Source organism: Ictidomys tridecemlineatus, chromosome 4 (assembly GCF_052094955.1).
Source record: "Ictidomys tridecemlineatus isolate mIctTri1 chromosome 4, mIctTri1.hap1, whole genome shotgun sequence".
In the NCBI taxonomy this organism is placed as follows: domain Eukaryota; kingdom Metazoa; phylum Chordata; class Mammalia; order Rodentia; family Sciuridae; genus Ictidomys; species Ictidomys tridecemlineatus.
This window is the reverse complement of record NC_135480.1, coordinates 51,386,682-51,407,378: the sequence shown is the minus strand read 5'-3', so window position 1 is coordinate 51,407,378 and position 20,697 is coordinate 51,386,682. Positions and strand designations below refer to the sequence as shown.

Genomic DNA, 20,697 nt, shown 5'->3' with positions numbered 1-20,697 from the left:
GGTCCCCCTTCGAACTCCAGAGTTAGCTAGAGTCCAAGATGAACGATATTCCTGGGATTGCCTGGAATCCCGTCCTAAGATGGCAGTTCACCCTCTGCGTATGAGCTAGGGAAGGATTCTCTGTGGAGACATCGATGGAGGGTGCTTTGGGAACAGGGTAGCAGCATATGTATAGGAAATGCACAGCAACCTGGACAGAGAAGGCCTGGACACGGACCTGAAGAGTCTGGGAAGGCTGTAGCCCCACTGGGCTGGGAAACAGTCCCTGGGTTCCTGAAGGTCTCCCTGGCTGCCCACCATTTGGAGCGGTAGTGAATTAATGTGATTCAGGCTCCAAAAATAGTAGTCAGAGCATCTAAAATTGCTTTCCATCCTGGGCTGGGCCTGTCCTCTGGGAATGTTAGCATTTCTAAGACATCCCTGTTTACCCAGTATGCCTGTCAGACCTCAAATTCGATCTGGGCCACCCAGATGTCCTCTTGGTTCTGTTTGCTCCTGCCGGTTCCTTCTCTACTCTGCATCACATGCACTGCTTCCCAAATGTGGGAAATTCTTGAAATTTATGCCTGATGCCTAATGTTACCAAGTCAGAGGACTTTATCCTGGCTCATGGCTTAGAAGGGCAGAAACAACCCCTTGGAGAAGTGGCCAGGGTAGCTCTGTCATTGAGTTGTGACTTAATAACAATAATAATAAATTAGGAAAAATGAAGATTGGAGAAGTAGAGTCACCTGGGATATCCCTGAGCCTCTGGCCTGTTCAGGATGCTAAAGGGAGCCATTCCCCAAGGGTCTGGTCTTTCTTAGATAAATTGCTCTGGGATCCCTGGATCTTTGCTCATAAAGAAGACATGCTACTCCATGCACACCCTAGAGCCTCTCCTCATAATGTGCTCTGTGTGCAGAGTGTCTTTTCCTCCCCACGACTGAGCAGCGCCCTTCGCCCTGTTATTTAGTGCCTTCCTAAGGGCGGAGAAGCTGAGTCTTCCCTGAGTTGGTTGCTCTGAATGCTTTTGAGCAGCCATCTTTGTTCTGGGCAAACTCAGAGATTCATACTTCCCCTCCTCCCCATTGCCCAGGGACCATGATTCCTGGTTGCCTTGCCCACAGGGTAGGAGTGATGCAGAACAAGCAGCCCTTTGCCTCTTGGGAGACTGACCTCTAATTTTCTAACAATTAAGTGCTTGGGATTTATAGCCCCTGTGTGGATTTTCTGATTTAAATGTAGTTTGATGTCTGTGGCCCAAAGAAAAGTGATTTGATCTTTATGACCCTGTGCTTCAGCTCTTCTTTTCTTAGCTGTGTCCCTTGTATTGCATCTCATTGGCCTTACTTTGCCTCCTTAAGAAATGTCAGTACCCCAGGATAGAAGGTTCTGGATGTGAGGGGCAGAGGGAGGAGCAAGCTAATCTATGCCTGTTTGCTCCATTGTAAAAACAGAGATAGCAGTCTCTATTTCAGACTGGCTTAGAGGATGAATCAAATGTTTCAACTGCTTGGAATAGAGATGGTGAACTGTGGGGATAGCTGCAGCTTTTGCCCATCTTGTGTCCAGTCCCCCTCCTTGTATCAGCAGCATTTTTGACATTCTTGTGCTTCGATAGAGGCAGTTGGCCCTGCTAGGGGAGTGTGCCACTGACACAGGACTGGTCCATCAACTCACCCCAGACCCCTGGCTCTGGTGTTTAATCAAGGATGAGCATGTCATTTAGAGAAAGTCAACAAACCAACAAATTCAATCTGGTAACTTTTATTGGAACTTTTGGGGCAATTCTTGCTGCAGGGATCTGAAATTGCCCTAGACTTCTCAACTATGTGACCCAGAAAATTCTGATAATTTTCTAATATAATTTGCATCTATTTCTGGTCCATGCAAACAAGAATCCTGGCTAATGCACAGTTCAAGAGAGTTGCTTTACCTTCCCCATTCCTTCTGCCCTTTCTCTGGTGGAGCCCTCCTTACCCCCACAGAGATGAAACCACAGCTCAACTCCCTGTCCTCTCTCCCTTATTCATCATCCATCTTCTACCACACTGCTTGCTCTCAAACATTGGCTAAGAGGACTCCTTGACTCCCTGCTGCCTAGAGAAGTCCTGACTCCCCCAGCTCCACCTCCAAAGTCTCCACCTAGATAGTCTCCTGACTATCTACCTAGACATCAAGATCCTAAGTTCCTCAGCTCCACCTGCAAAGCCTGCCACAATCTGACCCTAATTGTTACAAGAGTTTCTCTCCCATGACCATCTCTGTCAGCCTCAGGCACACTGCACCCCATTTATATCAAACTACTCCCATTCTGAAACACTCCCTCCATGTTCTCATGCCTCACCCTTTCCCTGAAAGACCTTATGCCTCTTTCTTACCTACCTGCCCAAATTCCACCTACTCAACTTTCTTCTAAGATTTATTTTACAAATGACCCCAGACAAAGAAATGCCTCCCTGTCTTGAACTTTCTCCTTTATGTATAGCATCACTGAGTCTATCTTATGTGAAGGTCATTTATATACATTTTGAGAACAGAAGTATGTCTTACTCCTTTCCAGATCCCCTTGGGGCCTTTGTATTGGATTTGCCCCCACAGGCCTTTAGTGACTCTGTTAGATCAGTCCTTACCTTCCGTCGGACAACTCTGCATCCCCCACCCCATTCCCTCAACACTTGAGCAATAGGAGCTATCCTTTGTTCATACTTTTTCTTTGCCAGAAACCTTATTTTTTAAAATTATGATAAAATACACATGACATAGAATTTATAATTTTAACTTTTTTAATGTGTACAATCCAGCAGCACTAAGCTTACTGACAATTTTGGGCACCTATCACCACTATCCAGTTCCAGAACCTTCTCATCAGCCCAAATAGAAACCTCATGTCCAGTAAGCAGTCACTCTCCCTTCTCCCTGCACCCAGTCCCTGGCAACCACTGCTTCCTCTGTATATAGATTTACCTGTTCTGGATAGTTCAGATAAACAAAGTCATGCAATATGTAATTTGTGTGTGTGTCTGGCATCTTTCATTTAGATAATGTTTTTCAGTTTTATCCACATTGTAGCATGTATCAGAACTTCATTCCTTTTTCTAGATGAATAAAGTTCTGTGGTACAGATATACCACATTTTGCCTATTCACTCATTAGGAGTTAAAATTTTGAGTCCTTTCTACCTTTTAGATATTGTGACTAGTGCTGCTGTAAACATTATTATACAAGTTTTTGTTTGACCAAAAACATATTTCCAAGTATTTGGGATATATACCTAGGAGTGGGGGTCACCCATTTGTATCATGTGGAAATTCTGTTTACCAGGAAGTTGCTATTCTTACTATCTCCATTTCTCGCCAACATACTGGATTTATTTAGCTGACTTCACCTGGAGAGGGAGGGTTCAAGGCTGTCTAGAGGGAGCTATTTCACCTTAACCATCATCCCTCCTGGCATACCTTAAAGGACGCTCCTGGTTTTCAATACTAACCTCTTATGTTTAGAGCTTTCCATGGCCCATGCTACTTCATGTTCACTATTGGATTTACTCCAACAACAATACTGCAGGGCATACTATTATGTCTGTTTTCAGAAACAGAGGTTGAGATTCAGGGGGGTAAAGTGACTTGGCAAGGTCTCAGCCATTAAAGGTCCAGCCAAGTCTGACACCCCCAACCCCATTCCCTTTCCACACTACCATCAGGGCCTTCTCTCCATTTGCTCTCTGTCCAAGGTCATTTGAAAATGATCACCTTTAGAAATCTATTCTAGGATCCACCATTGCTTAGAAATGGCCCTTGCTGGGTGACTGGTCAAGATTCCTGAATATATTCTTGTCAGCTGGCACCTCATTTAGAATCAAAACATTTTTCCTGGGGCATATTTTTGCCCAAAGCAAAGAGACTTTTACCTTTTGGGGAGTCTTGTGTTCCTTTCTGGAATCCTGGGGTAAACCTCCCTTTTTGATGTCAATAGGAAGGGAAATCTGAACCTGTCCCCCAAGCTCAACCTTAACTCTCTGAATTTTCTCCCATTCTTTCATTCATCACGAGAATGTTCCCTTTACCTTCTTAGGAGGAAACTATCCCTTGGACCAAGGAGACCCCTGACCTCTTTGGAGTAAAAAAGAGGCACAAAAATCTGACATGGTAGAGCTGTGTCCAGCATTCCTGTTGGAGGCTTCTTATCCTTGTCTCCTACATCAACCTGGGACCATGCGATGGTAAAGAATAAAACAAGCAAAAGAGACAACAGGTAATAGCAGTAACTTCCCACTCAGCAAAGACACACTGTGTGCCTGATGCTTTAGGTAAGTTTACTCAATCCCCTCACTTTCCTATGAGGTAGATATTACTTTGTAAAAAGGAAAAGTGAGGCTCAATGAGGATCTATAACTTCTCCAAGATAACAGAACTGATGGATGGCCAAGAGGGAACTGAAAACCATCAGAGCCCTTGCTTTCTCCACCTCAGCCCACAGTCTGCCTCCTAGAGAGAAGCTTTCTAGGCTGACCGGGCCCACTTAGAGCCTCCTTAGCAGTTCTGCACGTGGGGAGGACTCTCTAGATGCTGCAAGATCCACCCCACATCCACTCAAGCACAAATGCCCCAGTTAGCTTTTCCCAAAGCATGTTCTAGACAACCCTAGTTCTAGTGATAGGAGCTATGAAAAGAAAGGTTGTGTATCACTGCATTTGGAGATATCAATGTGAGACAGTTCTGTCCTGCAGGACAACTCAGAGCCTTTATGAAGCAAATCCTGTAATATAAGTCTCCAGGAAGGAGCAACAAGATACAATGTTTTCCAATCATATTTGACCAGACATGTTTTTTTCAAGGAGTATCTCAAAGTGGAGATCAGTCCGGGTGTCCTAAACCCTTTAGGGTTGGAGGCCATCTAGAGGTGAGAAGGTAGAGTGGTTACAGCCTGGAGCCACATGACTAATTCTGGACAATAAACCATGTCACCTCTGGGTGAAAGCCCTGAGAGCTGGTGCCTCCAGCATCCCTCTCCTCCTGTGCAGAGATGACTCTGGAAGCCATACCATGGGAAAACTGAAAGATTAGTTGGAAGAATTAGCTCCCTCCCCTGGGTCTCACTTTTCCTAGGTTTCACTCCTTCCCCTGGGGTCAGGGAAACTGGGAGAGCATTGGTTGAGTAAGGGAAGAAAAGGGCTGAGGCAGACAGGAATTCTTGGCATTTATATAGCCATTTAATGATGGACATGTCTTCCATATAGGATGCTCTACCATGAGACTTCTTGCTATAATTTGGTGGAACAACCTGTGTCCTGTGATCCAGGTCTTTCCAGTATACCAGAGTCAGTGTATAGGCAGTGAACTTCCAGCTGTAAGGTGGTCAGCTGGGGTCTAGTTAAGGTGCAGGGTGTGGTGCAAAAGATCTGAGGCGGTTCTAGGAATTCTGCATCTCTAACCTGCTTCCAGGTGATGCTGATGCTGCTAGTCCCTAGACAATACACTCTGGAAAAATAAGCTGGCAGGGACAGGGCTGTCAATCCAATGTGCAGTAGGAACAGGGATGAGGGCCCAAGAAAATGTTTCAATTCCAAAATTTGAAGGAAAAAACAAACAAGCTTTTAGGTCAAAGAAAACATTTTAATGGGTAATGGTAGTATATTTATCTTCCCACCAGCACAATCATAAAATAAAATTTTTAGTGTTTTCATAAGGAAGAAGGGATCCATGAAGGCAAAATATCTGGGGACCCACAAAAATACTAGTGGGAGTCCAGGGATGGGGCAAGGAGTTGTAGGAGTGGTTCTGCCACTTAACACTGTAAAACCCAGAGAATTCATGAAAGGCTACCTAGATACCAGGCTCCATGGTCCCCCAGGGCGGATCAGAGAAAGTGCTGTGCACTTCTGTTGGTGAGCTGCTTGAGTAGTTTCCCGGGAGTCCTCACATTCACCAGATCTCCTCTATTTAGGGAGTTCCAAAGGGCACCCAAGGCCTCCTGGAGCCCCCTCCCCTCAAAGTAGGATGCCTATGATGGTCATCCCTTCTAAGACACTGACCCTCTCTGTCAATGTCCCCACCACCTACTCCAGAAGGCACACCCATCTGCTCCCAGAGCTGGAGGCTTGAAGCAGCTGGTCCTATAACACAGGGAGCAGGGACCAGGTTTTAGCAGCTGCCTTTGTTAGTGACAAAAAGAAGACCATAATTTCTGATCTGAACAGTAAATGTCTAAAGCAAGAACCAAGAGACTCTTGCTTTAACCAAAAAGAGAATGAGTAGACATTCCCTTCAGCAGAATTACTGTCTTAAAAACAATCCCTTCCATTTTCTTTGGACCTGATGTCAGTTCCAACTGTCCCCAAGACACTGCAGTGGCTTTTGGAGAATGAACAATTACAGAGACCCTTCTGACACACCTGCAATCTCCCCCTTGTCACGGACCCAGTGTCTGGTGAAATTATTGCTCTGGGATGGCCTCAGTCATGTGACTGTTGGGGTGAATTCCTGGACCTTGGAGAATGAATGGTTCACAGATAAGGAAACTGAGGCCTCAGAAAAGAGAATTGATTTACTGAAGTCACAGCATGAGTTGGAGGCAGAGCCAGGCCTAAAGTTTGGAACCCCTGTTCAGGTGCTGGCTTCCCTTAATAACTCTCTGTGAGCCTATCTAACTTTTCTGAAATTTTACTGGCCCAGCCTCTATTCCCTCTTGGCCTGGTAAACTCCCAAGTGCAAATTTCTCTCGTACTCTGCACCAAAGTCAATAAAGCCTTGGCTCTGGAACATTCCAACTGTGTGGTCCCTAGTGAATTGCTAGACCTCAGGAAGCCTCAATTTTTCTCATCAGTAAAACAGAGATATTATTACTGCCTATCTCTGAAGATGTTGCAAAATATGAGATAATATATGTAAAGCATTTAACGTGGTTTTTAGCTGGTGCTCAATAAAGGATAGCTGTTATAGTAATAATCATCAATACAGTATTATTACTCTTGTTATTGTCATGTGAAACAAGTCCCAACAGATTTCAGCAAGTGGAACCTTCCCTTCCAGGCCTCTGAAAAGTTAGTCTTTCTTTGTGTGCGGAAGCAACTTTTGTGCTTTCCAATTGTAGGAATCAGGATATAAGAATAATTTACCTTGTATTTGGGGACCTAATGCACCAGATGCTTGAGGTCCATCAGCAACCATATTTTCCTCTACCAGGCCCAGCAGGTCTGAGAAGAAGTCTGCCTCCAGATTAGGGAAAATCCTGTGGACCCCAGACCTGTTGGGAATGTTGGCCATACACAGAGACAATAGCATATAAGGCTGTGCTCCAATGTATTCACAGGTGAGACACCCACACACAAATGAACACCATGAGTTATTTGTTGAAATAATACAAGAGGTTTTCTATGTATGTGGTGAGGAATCAGGGGGCTTGCTGGACCTCCAGGAGGCAGGACAGAAGGTCTGTTATAAGTTAACAGGTCCATGACATCCTTTGAAGACACTTTTGTTTTTAGAAATTTCCCCTTCTTAGAAGAAACCCCTATATACCAGGGATGATCCTCATGGCCACATCTGTGTCCTATGATACTGACCACTGACCATGGCTATAATTCCAAACTAGGTGTATCAGGATCTTTTTCCTGAGAACTAGGACAGAAATTATGAGCCATTGGAGCCTGGACAAGCTAGACCTGTGTTGCTGAGCAGTGATCTGCATAGTGGAGTTTATATGCCAAGGAATACAAGATGGTTCAGTGAAACATAGGAAGAAAATTTCAAACTGCTATTTCTATTAAAAAGTAAAAAAAGGGCTAGGAATGTGGCTCAGTGGTAGAGTGCTTGTCTAGCACTTGTGAGGCACTGGACTCCATTCTCAGCACCACATTTAAATATATATATAATATATATAATATATATATTTAAGATATATATATATCTTAAAGTAAAAATAAAAGTAAACTTGCTTAATATTCAATGAAAACATTGGCAATGGTGCCCTTATTCACTCTGTATGTTGAAAGGTCACTTTCATGTCCAGTTCATGAGACATTCTAAGGTCTCAGAGGGAAATCCACAGTGGAGCCACTGATACAGCTCCTATGTGTTCATTTGCTTTTAGTGCAGGGTGACACAGTCTGTATGTAAGTGAATGGATTAGTGAAATATATTTACCTAGTTTTAATCAAACCAACCACCAGAACAGGCAATTGGCTTAAAAGACTCTCTGCCAAAACAGGGGAGTGAAGATACTGGTGCTGGTGATAAAAATGACAACCAACCTCAAACATTTTTACAAACAGGTGGATAAAATAGAAATTTTAGCATGTTGTTCAGAAAGTAGCCATATTTCCCTTCCACATGAGCTGGTTTTTCTCTGCTTTCCCTCCCTCTCTCTCTGCCTGCCCTGTCAGAGAGCCACCCCCCTTCTCCATGTTCCAGGATGACACCTGTGGACGTATCGCCTGGCCTTCCTTGCTGGCTCTCTGAGTTTGACCAATGGACAAGCAGGATTGGAGGAGAGGAAGGCTGGGGCTTTCCTGCTGTCCCTCGTTGCTTTAGCACTACATCTCTGGCAGGAGGTCTGGGGGCCTGCATTCTTCCATAACCACAGCTTATTTTAGAGAAACCCTCTTCCCTGGCTCCAGAACTCACTGGCTTCTGGTAACACAGTGTCTTTCTCTTGTCCTCCCAGTGAGGCTGGTAATGACTTCCTGCTGTTGCTAGTTTGGGGCTTCTGGGCATCATCCCTTGTTGGCTCCCATACCTCTGTCAACTGTCAAAGTCTCTTGAGCCATCTGACTTGGATTTGGTTCCTTGCTGGGAACTTGACTGACAAAGTGTCTCTTTCAGCCATGACAGTTATTAAAACCAGGGGTTATCCAAAGTGCCAAACCAAGATTTTCAAAATAATGAAGCAGGATTTATCACATGTCTTTTACTTTGGGTAAAGCAGAAAAATTATTGGCACTGTTAAAAAAAAAAAGGCATGATTTTCAATATTATTTATTTTTCTCATTCTAAAAAAATTCTGTTTTATGTCTTATAAAATATTTTATAAATTGAAACCCATATACATTCGTTTGAATGCATGATTAATTTTTTTAAACAAATAAGATGCACCAAAATAAAAAAACAAAAACTTGAAGCTCTCTGCTCCAGAGAAACTGTTGGCAACTTCCCATTGCGGGCTGAGCTGTGCCAGGTCCTGCCTTCCTGAGGCTTGGCTGACTACTTCATTCTTGAAGTCTCTGGAATACCTTCCAAAAATCAAAACTTTCTCTTGAGTTAGCCAGTGTAGGTTTCTGATACTTGGTAACCAAAGAGTTTTAACCAACAAAGGTAGAATCTAATAAATTTCTGTGTCCTACCTGGGAACAGGCCATGTGGATACCACCAAATAGAGTATTTTCCCTATAGCAAAAAAAAGAAAAGGCTCATCTATACTTCTAAGAAGAGAGATGCCTCTCTTAGGCTTTGGAGGAGTCTCTCTGATATGGGAAGAGATGGCTCATCAGAACTGTCTACCCACAACTGAAATCTCTATCTCCTAGGCTTTTTGACTAGGAACACAGTCATCTCCCACAATACACTGGCACACAGACACTTAGAACTGCGTCTATGGTGATGCTCCTTAGGAAGCCAGTTTCCTCCTGACAGGCCCCAGCTTCGTCTTCATCTTCTAACCTACCTTAGGATCAGTTGGGCCTCAGCTGGGAAAGAAGTCCAGGAGGCTATTACATTCTTTCTACCAGGAAGCCAGTCTCCAAAGAGATTGAAAATATCGAGACAAGACAGCCCTTCAGGAAACCTGACCATCTAGGACCCATGTGCCTGATGTCCATCCAGACCCCAATCGTCATCATCATCATTATTATTATAAAACATAGTAATAATTATTATTTTTATTATTTAAAACACATGCATAAGTGCTTTAGATACAATGATCCATTCCATCTCCATGACAACCCTTTGAGCACTCATAGCACTATCCTCAGCCCTACTTTAAAGGTAATGGTAGTGAGACAGAGAGAGGTTAGATCATTTGTTCATTAGTAAATTGTGAAGCTGGGATTTGAACCCGGCTCAACCACTACTCATGACTGCCTTAGGTGACCTTGACAATATTTATGACCTTGGTGAGCCAAGACCATGATTTCAGACTCATGACATAGGGCATGGTATTTCTTGTCAGTAGAAAGTTCATGACTAGATGTGTTTTCCTTCTCAATAGAGGAAGGATCTTGTTTGTGAATAAGTTTATGAGACCTGATAAAGACTGTCACATACTGAAAGAAGACAAAAGAAAGATGCAAAGCAGAGCAGGCCTAGGGCGCAGCTGTCCCAAGAGCTCAGGGCCTCTGTTTGGGCAGCACTAGGGCCTCCTGGACCTTGTTCCTATAGGATCAGGACCAAAGGGCTGGACTTATTCACTCTGTTCTGTGGCCCAGTGTGTAAGCCACAGAGAGATGCAAAGAGTAGGGAGTTTGGGAGCCTGATGATTGTAGGTTTAACTCTCCACTCTTCACTTATTAGTTACTAATTAGTGGTCCTGGATAAGTAGCCCAACCTCCTAGAGTCAGTTCACTCATGGACCTTAACAGCTAACATATGGATTTAGTGCATTATTTTACCACATACATTGTGCTCAGATAATTGAGGTTCTGTTCCCCTGTCCTCTTCACTTACTTGTGTAAAGTAACCTAAAAGGAGGGGTTAAAAGATCATTTGCTTCCTTGTGTGGAAATGGAACTAATGGAACTTCTTGAAAAAAAATAATCATTCCAGATCCTTCCAGTTCGGTGCTTGTGTTGTCTGAGGAAGGCCTGCCCCAAACAACTCTCTCCCACCCCAGCAGCATCTCCAGAGGAGAGAGGATGAGGTTCTTTCAAGTGGGAAAGGCAGGAGCTGGGGCTTCACATGGTGGCCACATCTCTCACTAGGGTATAGCACAAGTCTCACCAGGTATTGTCACCTGAGAGGACTGCTTTGCAACTGGCCTTGGACCAGGTCATTACTGTACTTCCCAAGGGTGTGATAGTCTTGACTCCACCCAGAGGGATGGTTCTGAGAGAACCCTCGGGCTCATCAGCGTGAACTGTTCAGCTCTTCCCGTAGGGAACACACCATCTGCTCTGCTCCTTCATGCTTCCAGGTTCAAAGGGCCTTGCCTTCACCACAGGGCACCATAGAGGAATGGGGATACATCTGCTTAATACACTGTTAGAAAGCCTGCTTGCCCACCAATGGACCCACATTCCCCAACCCCAGTTTTACCAGTCATGTGGGGGTATTGGTCCCTGAATCTCAACAAGCCTCAAAACATAAGGTAAGCAAAGAGGTTATTTACTGGGTCTCTTTAAAGACTCCATCAGTTACCAAAAGCCAATCATCTAGCAAATAAGTTCCCCATTCTCCTTGGGTGTCTATAGAGATATAAGTAGTGCCCAGGATTATGGGTGGTCAGAATTTCAAACCCAGTGAGAAGTCTCCTTGATGGAAACTCTGGTGGTGGATAGAGGAATGCTAGGAATAATAATAGTCGTTGTATCCTGGGTGCCAAGAATAGATACTGGACTAAGGGATTTAACCATGCAAAGTAGACTCTGTATCACAGGAGAGGATCCTGAGTCTCAGAGAGATGGGTGCAGCTTGAGGTATGTAGCTGCTCAGTGATGGCACGACGTGGTCTGTCCAGGGCCCACACTTTATACCAGGGAGCTGTGATGGCTCCCATGTGAGGCAGCAACAAGGGAGGAGCTGGTGGACACTAAGCCCATCTTCCCACTCAGCTCCAGTGTATATTTGGCCACACCTGTGTGAGTAAAGCCAAGGGCGTCTTCAGGCTTTCTCCTGGGGCCTGGGGTTCTCTGGAAACATCCTCCTGTCAGCAGCAGAACTCTCTGTAGCTTCTGTGTCCCTTCCCAGCAGAGCCACTCTGGGGACCACATCCTGATCTTCTAGCTGGGCTGTGAGTGGTGTGTGGCCTCCTCCCTGCCCACTTCTCCCACTAGCCCATGGGTCTCTAAACTTCCTTTGGTTTTACCAGGGCAAATCAGCTTTTCCCTCACCTCCTCTTACTGATGCCCCAATTCTACCAAGCCCTGTGTCCTAGATTTGCATACGGCTCTCACATTATTTGCCACATCTGTGTTCCACTTATATATTTATTTATTTAGTATCCTTTAATTTCACTAGTGTTGAGTCAGAAATCCAAGAGTGAAATCCCAGCTCTGCCTTTTACCAGCTTTGTGTTGTTGGGAAACTCCTTACCTCTCTCCGTGCCTCAGTTTCCTCATCTGTATACCGTGGGCAATGCTGGTAACTATTTCCAAGGGTTGCTTTGAGGGCTAAATGACCTATTGCAGGTAAAGCATGAGAACAGCACCTGGCACACAGCAAGCACTTAATACATATTAGCTAACATCACCGCTACCTTGATTTAAAAGAGAAACTTTGGGCTGGGCATATAGCATGATGGTAGACTGCTTGCCTAGCATGTATGTGCAAGGCCTTGGATTCAATCCCCAGCCCCACAAAAAAAAAAAAAAAAAAGGAAACTTTATGTCCCTGTCTTACATGGAAAAATCAGTACCACTTACTACAAATAGAGAGTTATGGTAAAAATAAATGTAATGAAAACAGTTATTAAATTCTTGCTATTGCCTACCAGACTACATGCCAAGAAGGAAGACAAGCAAGTGTCAGAAGGATGTTAAGGAACACTGGGCTCAAGGGAAGGCCACTAACTTCCAAGTCTTCCCAGGCCATCTTTTTTTTTTTTTTTAAGCACTGAAAGTCTGGGGTAACTCTCATTCCCCAAAAAAAACCTGAACTGGATCTCCAATAGAAAACTCCAATAGAAAATTCGTCCTTGACAGGAAGGACTGAAAACTCAAACAAAATACTGTCTTACCATGTAATTTTGGGTGTTTGAGGCTGGGCCAGAATCTTATAATCATCTTGCAGAACAAGCCCACATCATGGCCATGCGGCCCAAGCCTGCCTCTGAGAGCAGAGTCCCCCAATGCTGCAAATATTGGGAAGCTGTCACATTGCGTGTGTCAGTGAGATAGTCCTCAAAGGAAACCCATATTTGTAAATGCCAACCACAGGAAGAATGGTCAAACTGTTACACAACTAAAATTACTCTATGTTATACAACTATTGCAAACTCATGCTTGGAAGAATCTTTAATGATGTGGAAAAATGATTATGATTAGATGTTCAGTTTTTAAAAGGCAGACTTCAAAATCAAGTTGCCAATAAGACCTGAGTTTTGTAAAGTATAGAGAAATTTAAAGAAAGAAACATACCATAATAATAATAATAATAATAATAATAATAATAATAATAATATTTTCCTGAGTGATGAGATTTTTCTGGAAAGTTTTTAAACCCTTTATATTTATTTTGAGTTTATTATTTATATCATTTCTGCATTTTCCAAGAATGTTTAGCAAGGAATATATGTTACTTTATGACCAAAAAAATTGTGAGCTGGACGTGGTGATACACACCTATAATCCTACTTGCTCTGGAGGCTGAGGCAAGAGGATAGTGAGCTCCAAGCCAGTCTCAGCAACTTCATGAGACCCTGTCTGTAAGCAAAATATTAAAAAAGGGCTGGAAATGTGGTTCTGAGGGTAAGCACTCCTAGGTTCAATCCTTGGTACCAGAAAAAAAAATTAATAAAAATTAGAATTTAAAAAACAGTACTAGGAAAAATGTAACAGCATAGGAGCACTGACTAAGCCTTGCTTTAATAAACATTTTGACATCTGTTGCTGGCTGGAAAAGGCTTTCTGTCTGTCTAATTTACTGTCACCTGATTTCTATCTCCCTCAGAGAAGGAAAAGGTGGGGGCTTTCAAGGTTACAACAGGTGTCACCTCTGCTAAGTCTGGGTCTGAAGGTTCATCAGATGAGGAGGTTGCCCTGAGCTGTCATCTGAACTCAAGGTTCTAAAGGTAAGCTTGATATTCCCTTTCCTTCTATTCTTGCTTCTCCCATGATCTGGTCTGTGACACTCAATAATTGCCTCTGAGACCCGATTCCCTAATTATAGTGTGACATCTAACACAGAAAGTGCCAACCAAGGCAGCCTGAGCTGGAATCCCTGCTCACCACCAGCAGCTGTGTGCCTCTCCTTGAACCATGGCATCCTTAACTCTAACCAGAGAATTGAATAAAAGATCTTGCCACAAAGTAGAAGCTCAATTAATATCAGTTTTCTCCCCTCTTTCCTTTTGCATTCACTACACCAGAACTCAGTTCTCCATCTCCTTCTTCTCACTCAAATAGCTCCTGAAGGTGCAGGGGCAGAGTCTTGCAGCTCAAAGCTCTCTCTCCTCCATCCACATGGGCCTCTGTTCCTTCTTGGGCATCAAACAGAATCTTGCTGACCGTGAAGCCACAGTGAGGATGGGTGAGGTGCAGCCCAGTGTCTCTGTGGGGCCATGCAGGAGAGGTGGCAGGATGGGGTGGATAATTAGAGACCCTACCTTGCATCCCTTCAAACCAGACTACAAGAATCTGATCATCAGGAACATGTGCTTAATAAACCCAGGACCTTCATTAACCAGGAAGGTCATTTCATTATCATTTTTGTCTATTTATTCAACCAAAAATAATTGATCTCAAGCACTTATCATATGCTCCTGCTGGTGTGTGTGATCCATCTTCATTACGAAGGTGAAGAGGAAAGACATGCACTCTGTTTGGAAACCAGAGAACCATCCGGGCAGCTCAGGTAAGGCGTTTCATGCTTACAGAAACCCTCATCCCAGAACCAGCCCTGGGACCCCTTTGGAATTCAGTTTCAAGTAGAAAGTGTCATGCAGCCCTAAATAAACTTACCCAAGATACTATTTAGATCTGTTCTGCTGCTTGGTGCCTGGGTGAGCTTGGAAAAGTCACTTAACCCCCTCCAGCCCCAGTGTCCTCACCTGCAAAACTGAAGTAAAGATCCATCTCTGCTAGCATTGCTGTAAGGGCCACATGGCCCCACCTGTGACAGCCTCACATGCAGTATGTTGGAAGAGCATCTGTGCTTCTCCCGCTGTCCTCTCAGAAATGGAGCCAAGCAGAGGTGAACAGGGCTGAGGTGGTCGAGACCAGAGCCTCCAGAGATGGGCTGCCTGAGGTCACATGCCTACTGTGTGACCTCTCTGAGTTATGAGGATAGTGATAATAATCCCTGCCTTGTAGGGTTGTGGGGATGGTATATGGGAAGGACTCAGAGCAGTGTTCATTACATACACGTTTCCTTCCTCTCCCCACAAAAAAAATATGCTTATGAGGATAATTGATCATGTTGTAATAATTAGAATGGAGTTGTCCTTCCCAGAGGATCTTAGAGAGTACATGGAAACACCTCACTTACCACCAACCTTGGAGGAAGGGACCTCAGCTGTGAATACAAACAGCCACCTCCAATGCGCACACACACACACACACACACACACACACACACACACCACTGACTCGTGGACCAAACAAACATGACCATGACAACTGTTTTGTCTATTAGGTAAAAAATTACAATACACCATTGGGGACACTCAGTTGTGCTGAGGAGCAGGAGCACTGGGATGGGAATCACATAGGCCAGGGTTCAAATCCTAACTGCTCTTTCTTGGTAGTATCACCTTGGTCAAATCACTTAACCTGAGTTTCCTCCTCTATCAAAAAGTTGGGGTGAGGGGTAGGTAGCTCCACCTGCCACACAGGCCCGTCAGCACCCCCTGACAGGGGCAACACTGTCCTTGGCAGGTTCTGCCTCCCTGGCGCCCCCAGCTTGGCAGATCTGGGCAGCTTCCTCCTTTTCCCTGCAGAACACCCAGCTCAGACAAGCCCTGGGGCTGCTTCACTTCCCCTGCCACTCCAGAGAGCTGCCTGAAAAGTGTAAGCGAACAGCAGCTGGAGCTCTGGCAGTTGGGAGCGCCAGCCAGGGGTCCAGGACCTGCGCTGCTGTTTACGCAAACTGCAGAGCCTCTCCAGCTTTTACAACTGTTTAATGCGCAGGAGGGATGGGGCAGCTGGGCCTCTCTCTGGCCTCTGGCTTCCCCAGGCTTTCCCTTTGCAGAAAGCCAGTCTGAGTGCAGTTCACTCTAGGAATAGCTTCAACACGGGCCCCTGGAAGGGAGCAGGGCCAGGGCACAGGCCCAGACACATGTACCTCTCTAAGGAACATGGAAAGGGCATGGGAGGCGGGGAGAGTTGGAGACAAAAGGAGAGATGGGGCAGAGATAAAAGCAGAGGTAGTGACCAGAACAAAGGACAGGAGGGTCGGGGACAGAAATGCCACAGGGCCAAGGATGGAGGTAAAATGGGCCAGTACAGAATTCACATACACAGAGGCACAGGAGGACAGAGGAGAGACACAGGAAACACAGAGGAGAGAAAACCCTGCCTGGCAGTCTTGCATAACCTCAAAACCCCCCTCTATTTCCACAAAGGGGCCCACACGAAAGCTTGGAATGGGAATCTCTAGTAAGAAGTCACATCCTCACCCCAACATGTGCATATTTTCCAACAGCCAACAAAAGGGGCATAATTTAGCTAAGTTAGTACCAGCAAGGTTCACTTCTTATTTAAGGCTTAAGACAGCAACAATAAAAACGCTCAGCTGAAAGACCACCCAACAAAGCCAGCTCCCCTGGAAAGTCCAAGTTCAGCGCCCCCTCCCAGCACCCTGTACCTTTAAGGAGGAGAAGTTTCCCTCTGCTTCCCTCTCAGCTGAAGAGGCAGGTTATTCTAGGATATAGCAGTGACTTACCTAAAACTGAGTTATTCCCCTTTCCTCCTCTGGCCAGCCTCTCTTCACTCTGGGGAGCTTTTACCATTTAAGGTCAATGTTACATCTGGCTCTGGAGCTCCGAGCTGAGAAGCCGCTGGCTGCAGAGGGCCGCCCGCCTCCTCTGAGAGGGGCTGGGACTTGGAGCCAGAGCTCCTCTGCAGCCTGGCTCTTGGGGTCTAAAGGCAGAGGATGCCCACCCTTCCGCTCAGGGCTCTGGGCAGGCAGGGCCTGTGAGGTAGCCACTAACCCCAGGCCCCTCCCATGGCACCCACACAGCAGATGGCAAATGCCCATGGGTAGCTCATGCTGCTGGACACTGTCCTGGTCAGATAGGGACTAAGGGGACTCTGCAGACCCGCCTCCCAGCCTGGATTCTCTGGCAAGCATGTGAGCTGGGATAAGACCCTGGCCCAGCGCCAGGAGAGACTGAGAATGTTTCCTGTCCCAGGAATTTGGGAGCGGGAGTTGCTCCTACCTTAAACCCTTGGGATTACCAGAGCCAAGGGACTAGGAGATTCTGCTAAATTCAGACCTGGCATTGGCCCCAAGGGCCAGTCCCTGCTCCTCCATTTAACAGCCCTGTGATCTTAACATCGTGGATCCTCAGTCTCCTCATCTCTAAAGTGGGAGTAATAGTGAAAATGCCTAACTCATGGCTCCCTGGGGGCATGCAATGAGATGCGTTCAAGAGCTACATCAGCATGAATGGGCTGCACCTACCCAAGCACAGGTGAGGAGGAGCTGCATCTCTGCGGGAAGTCCCACAGCCTTCCACACTCACTCTTCTCCCTCCTCAGGTGCATTTCCCATTCAAGGTCAAGATCAGGGAGCACTAAGTTTAGAACGACCCCAAGGGGACTCCCTCCTGCGATTAAAAGAAACACCAAGAAGCCTTGGGTCATGTTGCAAGACTGGCAACCGCTTAAATTTGAATCTCACAGCAACAACACATAATTATTTCAGTAGAAGTACGTCCCAATATTGTATAAGATATGCTTGTATTAAGACTGTGTGCTATTTATCTGAAGTTCAAATTTAATAGGGCATCCTGTAATTTTATTTGCTAAATCTGGAAATCCTATCCCTGGGCCATCACTGGCCACCCCAGAAAACATTCACCAGTCATGGACAAGAGAATTAGTGATGGGAGCTCTGAGGCCCATAGCTTCAAGCCCTCCTGGTGAAGTCTGCCAGGACCTGCACAGTCCCCATTCCCAGCTCTTGGCCACAGGCCAGTCACCCCAGTGACAGCAGGCATTATCCCCTGAGGCTGGCCCACCTGGCCTCCATCCCAGGCTTTCTTCAATGTGTAGCCTTGGATTGTCTCCCTTCCTGGGTGTTATGAAAGATATCCTGGTAGGGGTGCAGTCATTCTGCCTGTTACCCTCATGAGTAATTGTATTTTTTATTTTTGAAACTGGGGTCAGGGATGGCTGCCTTGGGTACTAACCAAGCTTTCTCTTGGTGTCCACACCTGTCCATCTGCTGGTACAGGTTCCTGTTGGCACAGTCACATGATGGGAACTACTGGAACTGCAAGCATACGGACTATAAAGGACTTGCCAAACTTTTTAGCATGCTTTACCAACCTCAGTGTGCATTAGAATCCCCAGTGTTAAGGTCCTTAGACTTCTCTTCCAAAAATTCTGATTCCATGGATCTAAAGCAGGAGCCTGGAATCTGCCTTTGAATTATATCCCTGGAGCAATTCTCATGTAGTTGGTCTAAGAACCCTACTTTGGGAAATGTTGCTGCAGAGGTTGATCTTGTGAATCCAGCTGCAATTGCTACCAGAGGTTGAAATGGAACTTAAGACTTTGTGTGCATGTGAGTGTCCACACATATTAAACTCTTAGCATCATGAAAGTATGCATATCTCTCATAGGTGTCTTAAGAAATAGAATTACTATATCTTTCCTTCCAAAAGAAGCCAAAGGTCAAAGTAGAATGACTTGGCTAATTTTCTGCAGCCTTGAGTATTAGGACAAATATGTGAATTTAGATGGTTTAGTCCTAAAACTCTTTCCTCTTTATCATACTGCTGCCCCTTCTGTCACATTTTTTAAACCTGAGGTCCATCAATGGCCTTCATGGGTCTCTGAGCCAACTGAAATTGTATGCAAAACATTACATGATTGTGTTTTTCTTGAGTAGAGGCCAATAACTTTTATCAGACTCACAAAGAGGTCACCAAGTAATTTTTTAAAAAAATTACTGCATTAAACACACATTTTATAAAACACATGACTCGTGGGTGTATAAAATGGAATGAACTCTATAGAGGACAATTTAGCACTATCAAGATTGTAAAGCTTATATACCCTTTGACCCAATTCTACTTCTAGGAATTTATTCTACAAACACACTCCCATACTTGGAAAATGACAGATGAACATGATTATTCATTGCAGCATTGTTTATAAAAGCCAGAGGCTTAGAAATGACATAAATGTTCACTAATTGGGGGTCATAAAAGAATATGGGGGTGTAGCCACAACAAAGGACAAGGAAGCTCTTGGTATATTGATATGACAAGCCATTGAGATATATTGCTACATGGGAAAAATTGAAGAATGAGGTTTATCTAATGCTACCATTTAAGTAAAAAAAAAGTGAGAGGGTTCATATTTATATATATGTGTGCACACAAATAAATAATTTGTGTGCATAGAATATCATTAAAATTAGTGCAAAAATGAATCACATTAACAATGGTTGCTCATGGGGAGAGGAACTAAGGGGCTGAGGTAGACTCTCCACTGAATACACTGTTATTTGTCATTTAACCTCTTGGACCATATGAATAAATCACGTGTTTACATTCAATAATAACAGTAAAAATAAAACAAAAAGCCAGGTGCAGGTGCGGTGGCACAAACCTGTTAATCCCAGAGGTTCCGGAGGTGAAAGGCAGAAGAATCACGGGTTCAAATCCAGCCTCAGCAATTTATCAAGGCACTAAGCAATTCAGTGAGACCTGTCTCTAATAAAATACAAAATAGGGCTTGGCATGCGACTCAGTGATTGAGTGCCCCTGAGTTCAATCCCCAGCACCCAAAAATAAAAATAAATTAAAATTAAAAAATAAAACAAAAGCATTGCTGTAAGCAGGGATGTAGGAATTTAATCAATCCATCTCTGGCACTTGCCTCCTCCAAGTGTCAAGAGTGTTGGATGATTCTAACTAAAGGTTCCTGGTGGGTTTTTTAAAACCTTTTATTTTGGAATAATTACAGGCACACAGGAAGTTACAAAAATAGTACATAGTCCCATGTACCCTTCACCCGGCTTCCCTCACTGATGACATCTTATATTGCTATTATACGATATATTTCAAAACCAGGAAATTGGCATTGGGACATTACTGTCAACGAGACTATAAATCTCATTCTAAAGGTTATTTTTAAAACATAGGCTTCTCGCAGCTCTCAGTCATTCATGTGGAGTGTTCGCTGAGCACCTGGATGAGCCGGGCGTAGTGCTGGCTAATGGGGTGCAGTAGGAACACCTCGACCCCTGCCAGCCCCCATGATGTGTGGACCAGGGAGTGCGACCCCATTAGTCAAGTGAGAGTAGCAGCACAGAGGCCTGGGATCCAGGAATACACAGGGAGTGTTGACCATGGCTCTAAAAAAGGAACTGTGTCCCTTGCTGTCCTGGTCACGGAGCTTCACAGCCTGCCCGAAAGCTGACTTTTAATCCTTAAAAGAGCATGAGCAATTATTCTGCTATATTTATCCTTGTTCCTGGAGCCACACAGGGATTTGGCCTCTCTCTACCAAAATTTTCAGCTCATCACTCATCTCATCAGGAACAATCATGTGTCCTGGACTTAAAAGCCACCGGCTAGCAGAGACCCGCTGGCACACAGCTAGGGGACGCTCTCAGAGAGGCCCCTGAACCAGGGCCAGGCAAGAAGTTTTAAAGTTCCAGGCAAAAAGCACAT

General features: G+C 44.8%; 1 protein-coding gene across 9 annotated transcripts in view; it reads right to left on the bottom strand.

The window, feature by feature from the left end:
- Irag1 (inositol 1,4,5-triphosphate receptor associated 1) overlaps positions 1–17,087 on the bottom strand; it is a 118,527-nt gene extending 101,440 nt beyond the window's left edge. For 5 of the 9 annotated variants that reach the window (XM_040284748.2, XM_021727362.3, XM_021727367.3 and 2 more), the window contains exon 1: positions 16,653–17,087. The gene's annotated coding sequence lies outside the window, so the exon portion shown is untranslated. Of the gene's footprint in view, positions 1–7,099; positions 7,228–16,652 lie in introns of all 9 variants that reach the window. The other 4 variants (XM_078046488.1, XM_040284750.2, XM_040284749.2 and 1 more) reach the window with 4 other exon arrangements.
- Positions 17,088–20,697: the final 3,610 nt, after the last annotated feature.